The sequence below is a fragment of the Otolemur garnettii genome, unplaced genomic scaffold (assembly GCF_000181295.1).
Source record: "Otolemur garnettii isolate 467f Iridium unplaced genomic scaffold, OtoGar3 scaffold00014, whole genome shotgun sequence".
NCBI classification, from domain to species: domain Eukaryota; kingdom Metazoa; phylum Chordata; class Mammalia; order Primates; family Galagidae; genus Otolemur; species Otolemur garnettii.
The window spans coordinates 6,129,342-6,135,000 of NW_003852409.1; the positions used below are offsets into that span (position 1 = coordinate 6,129,342).

General features: G+C 41.0%; 1 pseudogene; it reads left to right on the top strand.

The window, feature by feature from the left end:
* Window positions 1-2,866: 2,866 nt before the first annotated feature.
* LOC100960134 lies at window positions 2,867-3,904 on the top strand (annotated as a pseudogene).
* The last annotated feature ends 1,755 nt before the right edge of the window (window positions 3,905-5,659 follow it).

The window sequence follows — 5,659 nt, forward strand, 5'->3', positions numbered from 1 at the left end:
GTTGGAAAAATAGCAGGTAGCAGTGATTGTTAACAAGGTAAGGCAAATGGGTGCTGTGGTAACTAAAGTAACCTGTTACCTACCTATAAGAAATAGCCAAGTATACCTAAGGACCTTCAGGAACCAATGAAAAACTCTTATAGATAATTGTGGGAGGAACTAAGATAAGATAACTTGTGTGGGGGCATGTTCTCTCACTTGCCAGGGCAACTCTTTGCAAGCTTTCTGGAAAAGTCTGTGTTTATCTATGCTTTACTTTAAATGAACTATATTCTTTTTCTTTACTTTAAATCAACTTTGCTTCTCTTTGGCTACCGTGGAGAGTCCAGGCTGCCTTATTACCACCTTTCCCCATACCTTGCTTTCGCTTTGACTTGGCCAGACTTGCTAGTTCTGCTGAGTAAATCAGACCAGGCCTACTGAACAGCTCAAGTGTCTTAGAAACCCCTAATAGTTCTCAAGATGATGATGGAGAGCAGTATGACCTGATTGTTAATGGCATCCTCGAATCCCTGTGTGTGCTTTAGGACTCTGACAAGTTTTTAGACAGTTATTCATTTCTGAAGCGATTTCTGAATTTTTGAGGATAATTCTGTCCCATGTTATAAAAAAGGCTATAATTAAATCTCATGAATGCTGAGTGACCTGTGAAGAATAGCCCTTCCTTCTGCTGGTTTTCTTTTTCTTTCTTTGTTTTTTTAATTTCATTGGTTTCCCTTCTGCTTTCCGTTTGCTGCTTGGTTCCTTTTCCATATCACTGTGGTCTTCGCATCTCTGACATGAGCCTACTCTCACCTTTCTCTGCATCTTCTCTTTCTTTTCCCCTTTCTCCTTCTCCTCCACTTTCTAATTTTCAAAGCTCTTTCAGATTCAGTCATCAATTCAACAACTACGTATTAAGTTCCTATTGTGTGTCAGACATTGTTGTAGGACTATCCTGGGAATAGATGAATAAACTCTGGTTCAGAGAAGTTGAGTTTTCCCTGTCCACAAGGTCATAATCAATGATTAAAAAATGCTAACTAACATAGAACAAATGCTTATATGTAGCAAAGCATACAAATAAGTAAATGCAGGATATGTTAGTTGGTGCTAAGGAGAAAAACAAAGCAGGGAAGAGGAAGTGTGAAGAGAGTGGGTTGTAATTTTAGTGGAGAGCTAGGGAAAACCTCTTTGAGAAGAAAACTTTGTGATAATGACCAAAAGGGAAGTGAGTGAATGATTCCTGTGAATTCTGAAGGCAAGAATTTCCAAGCAGGAAAAACAGCAAATGCAAAGGCCCTGAGGCAGAAGTGTTTCTGGGAGTATTTGAGAAATAATAAGGGATCCATATGGTGGCAGCAAAATGATCCTGGGTGACAGGTCAGAGAGGCAATGAAGAGGTAGTCGGTAATGTAAGCCAATGAAGAACTCTGGCTTGAACTATGAATAGGGTAAGAAGACATGAGAGTGGGGGGAATGGGCAGAAAGTGGTGGACTGATGTTTTAACAGGACCACTTTATCCATTCTATGGATAATAGATGAAAGGTGGATAAAAGCAGAAGCCATAAAAGGAAATGTAAGGCTATTGCAATAATCCATGGGACAGTTAACCCTTTCAAATCATAAAAACAACTTTATTGGGTTAATATAATCATTCCCATTCTAAAAGAGAGGAAATTGTGCTTGAGAAACTCGAATTATTAGCACAAAGTTATCACATAGTGAGGGACAGTTTGGCCTCAGAATTTTAAGTTCATCCCAGCTGCATCATTGGTAGCAAAAATCAAATTTCAAAATTGGCTCACCCAGAGAAGATGAAGCTCTTTTTATTACCTGATTCAAAATGAGAACTACTGATCTAAGAGTCAACATTTGAGAGTCAAACAAACAAAAACAAATCCAAATGCTCACAATTTAAAATGTACTTTTGTGCACATCTGTGCTTTATGAGACCAGCAATGGGTAGACTGAAAGCTGAGATATAATATATTGGAGGAGGCTCAGGACAGGCTGCAGTAAAAGAAGTGATGGGAATTAGAAGCTTGGCTTCCCTTCTCAGCACTGTTTCCCCAGGGGGATGACATTTAATCTTTCAAAGCTGGAGCTTCTCCCATTGTACGGTGATTGTGGTGACAGCTCTTGGCAATCTTCTTCGTAGATGCAGTGGTGCGCAGACTCCTGTGAACCTTTCCAAGTTCCATGGGAATGGGAGGCTCCTTGTGGGGTTCTCGGTTCAGTCACATGCTCTCAGCAATGTGGAAAACTAGTCTTTTTCTTTCCTGTAACGACTGAACATATTACACATCGTATGCACATTTAGCCTTGTTTCTGTGACTGACAATAATATTGAATGACTTATCTCCAGTTCTGGGTGAGCCCTTTTTTATAATAGTAACTATGTAGGTTTGTAAAAATAGTCAGATGAAAAAGTTGCTGGCTCTGAGTTAGTTCATATCCGTAAGCACAAATGATGGGCCCTTCTACATCCTCCTCTTTATCTCTACTGCCAGAGACCCCCTTGTTATGAGGATCTTCCTGGACAAGAACAAACAAACGAAAATATGTGATGCTTTGAGAGACTCGATGGTAGCAGAATTTTAGGAGAGGATAAATATAGAAAAAATCAGGTCAGTTTAAAGGAGCAAATCCTGAGGATTCGTCTATCAAAAGTCCAAGCATTTTTTTTCTCATTCTCCCAATTGAAAAAAAAAAAAAAGAAGAAAAACAATATTGATGTGATACGTGTAACACTCTCCTACAGTCTTCTAATTGGGCATGCATTTTGGCAACAATTATCCTCTTTTAGAAAATATAAATGATAATTGGGGACTCGTGGAGTTAGGGACGCTGCAGACTCCTAAGTTGAGTCGGTCAGCGCTCGCCATGAAGCCAGGTTTCAGTCCCCGTGGGGGTGGCTTCAGCGGCCGAGGGGGCTTTGGTGATCGTGGCGGTCGAGGTGGAGGCCAAAGAGGTTTTGGTGGAGGTCAAGGTCGAGGTGGAGGCTTTAGAGGCTGTGGACGAGGAGGAGGAGGTGGAGGAGGAAGAGGAAGAGGAGGTTTCCAGTCTGGTGGCGCCCAGGGTCATGGTAGGGGGAGAAGGAAAGAGAGGGAAGCAGTCGGGGAAGAATGTGATGGTGGAACCTCATCGGCACAAGCGTGTCTTCATTTGTCGAGGAAAGGAAGATGCACTGGCCACCAAGAATCTGGTCCCTGGAGAATCAGTTTGTGGAGAGAAGAGAGTCTCCATTTCTGAAGGAGATGACAAATTTGCGTACCGAGCCTGGAACCCCTTCTACTCCAAGCTGGCAGCAGCAATTCTGGGTGGTTCAGACCAGATCCACATCAAGCCAGGGGCCAAGGTGCTCTGCCTTGGGGCTGCCTCAGGCACCACCGTCTCTCATGTCTCTGACATTGTAGGCCTGGATGGTCTAGTCTACGCAGTTGAATTCTCCCACTGCTCTGGCCATGACCTCATTTACTTGGCCAAGAAGAGGACCCCAATATTATTCCTGTGATTCAGGATGCTCGACACCCACGGAAATCCCGAGTGCTTATCGCAATGGTGCATGTGATCTTTGCAGATGTGGCCTAGCCAGATCATACCCCGATTGTGGCCCTGAATGCCCAGACCTTCTTACCTAACGAAGGACACTTTGTGATTTCCATTAAGGCCAACTTAAGGCCAACTGCACAGACTCCATGACCTCAGCAGAGGCGGTTATTTGCCTCAGAAGTGAAAAAAATGCAGTAGGAGAACATGAAGCCCCAGGAGCAGTTGACCCTAGAGCCATAGGAAAGAGATCATGCCGTGGTCGTGGGTGTGGACAGGCCACCCCCCCAAGGTGAAGAACTGAAGTTCAGTGCTGTTTGGATTCCCAGAGATGTGTTGTTGATACTTGTTGCTCGTGTGTTTTTCTATTGAAAGAGTCATCGGTCAAAAAAAAAAAATATGTATATAAATGAGTCTCATGATTATAGGACTATCAATTAATCACAGATTAAGATAAATTATTTGACCCTGATTATTTTAAAGTAACATCTTGTTGAATTTTGGGATGGAGAGAAGCGTTTGAGGGAACATAGGGGACTGTAAGGAAGACTTTCAGAAGACATGTAAGAATTATGTCATTGTCGTTATTCTAGAGCTTTTGTTTCGAGTTATTTCTACATGCCGGGCACACTGCGTACATGATCCAGGTGGAAACCCACTGAAAGATTTTTGGGCAGCCTGACTGACTGGAAACGGAAGAAAATGAATATTAGAAACTAAAGAAATGAGGTGAAAAAGGGAAACAAAAATTTATCTTGTCCAGTTCAAAACACGGCCTAGGCTTTGCTCTAACTCTGAACACATAAAGGAAAATGTCTTTTCTTTTGCATCACATAATCACCTACACCCAGGAAACCAAAATCAGGCCAGGGCTATTACCTATCTATAAATTAGGAGCTGCCAATAGTTGTTTACCTTTCAGCTGTGGAAAAGAACACTGTGGTGTCCTCATTCTGGTTCTTGTCAGGAGAGTCGGTTATCGGTTGTGACAGGTGCTTGGCCTTTTCAACATCCACCAGGCTTATTAGCTGAGTGTTTGGGTTCCCCAGGTCCCTCCCGAAACCCTGTAGTAAAGGGAACTCAAATCCAGATTGCAGAGGCTACTACGGCAGTATCTCTCTCATTCTCTTTCTTCCTTTTGTATGTGGTAAATATTCCATTTTAGGGTTTATCCAATCACTTACGGAATAAAACCTGGCCCAACCAAGATTGGGACATTTTTAAAGGACTTTTTATGTGTATGTGCCCAATTTGTAGCGCTAGTTTTACAACTGCAGCCAAAAGAATTTGGAAATTTTCTAAAAGTGTATTTGCCATCCTGGATCTCACGCTTTGGATCTGTAAAAAGCATTTTGTTAGGGGGAAAAAATTATTTCTTTAGAAAGAGATGTTTAGGAAGATTTTCAGAAGATGGACAAGAATTAGGAAATCTTCATTATTCTACAGCTTTTATCTTGAGTGATTTCTACACGCCAGGTCTTTGGCATACACGATCTCCTAATTTTATAAATAGATTGTTATCCTTATTTTATAGATGATGAAACTGAGGGTTGACGAGGTTGTCATTTGCTGAGAACTGGGAAACAAACCCAGATTTGATTCTCAGACTCTGAAATCTGTCCACTTTTCATCTCCACTTCCAGTGTGAATGGAAGCATTTTGACCAGACCTGGATGACTTTAGAACCGTTAACTGAATAGTACACAGGGGATCAACATAATTATAAAGTTATATGATTATTAATTACTTATCAGAGTGTAAACTCCAAAAGTTTTAATGTTTAAGATGATCTTAGGAAATTGTTTCCTTACTGTTTAATAGTATTACAAATAAATTGGCATGGATAATTATTTTCTATTTTCTTATTGGGTCACAAAACATTTAGCCAGATGTCTTCTATCTACTTCATATATGCAATGACTCCTCTTGGCTACTGTTTTAAATGTCATTGAGAATATTGTCTTATAAGTCATTATTCTTTGGGCCTCTGTGCACCAACTACATGCTCAGGATATCATGAAATATTTTCATATGTCAAAATCTGCCTAATTTGGGATTATATATGTTTTAGAATGTTCTCCCTGGAAAAAGTTCAATTCTAGGAAAGCCCTTACTCTCTCTCTCTCT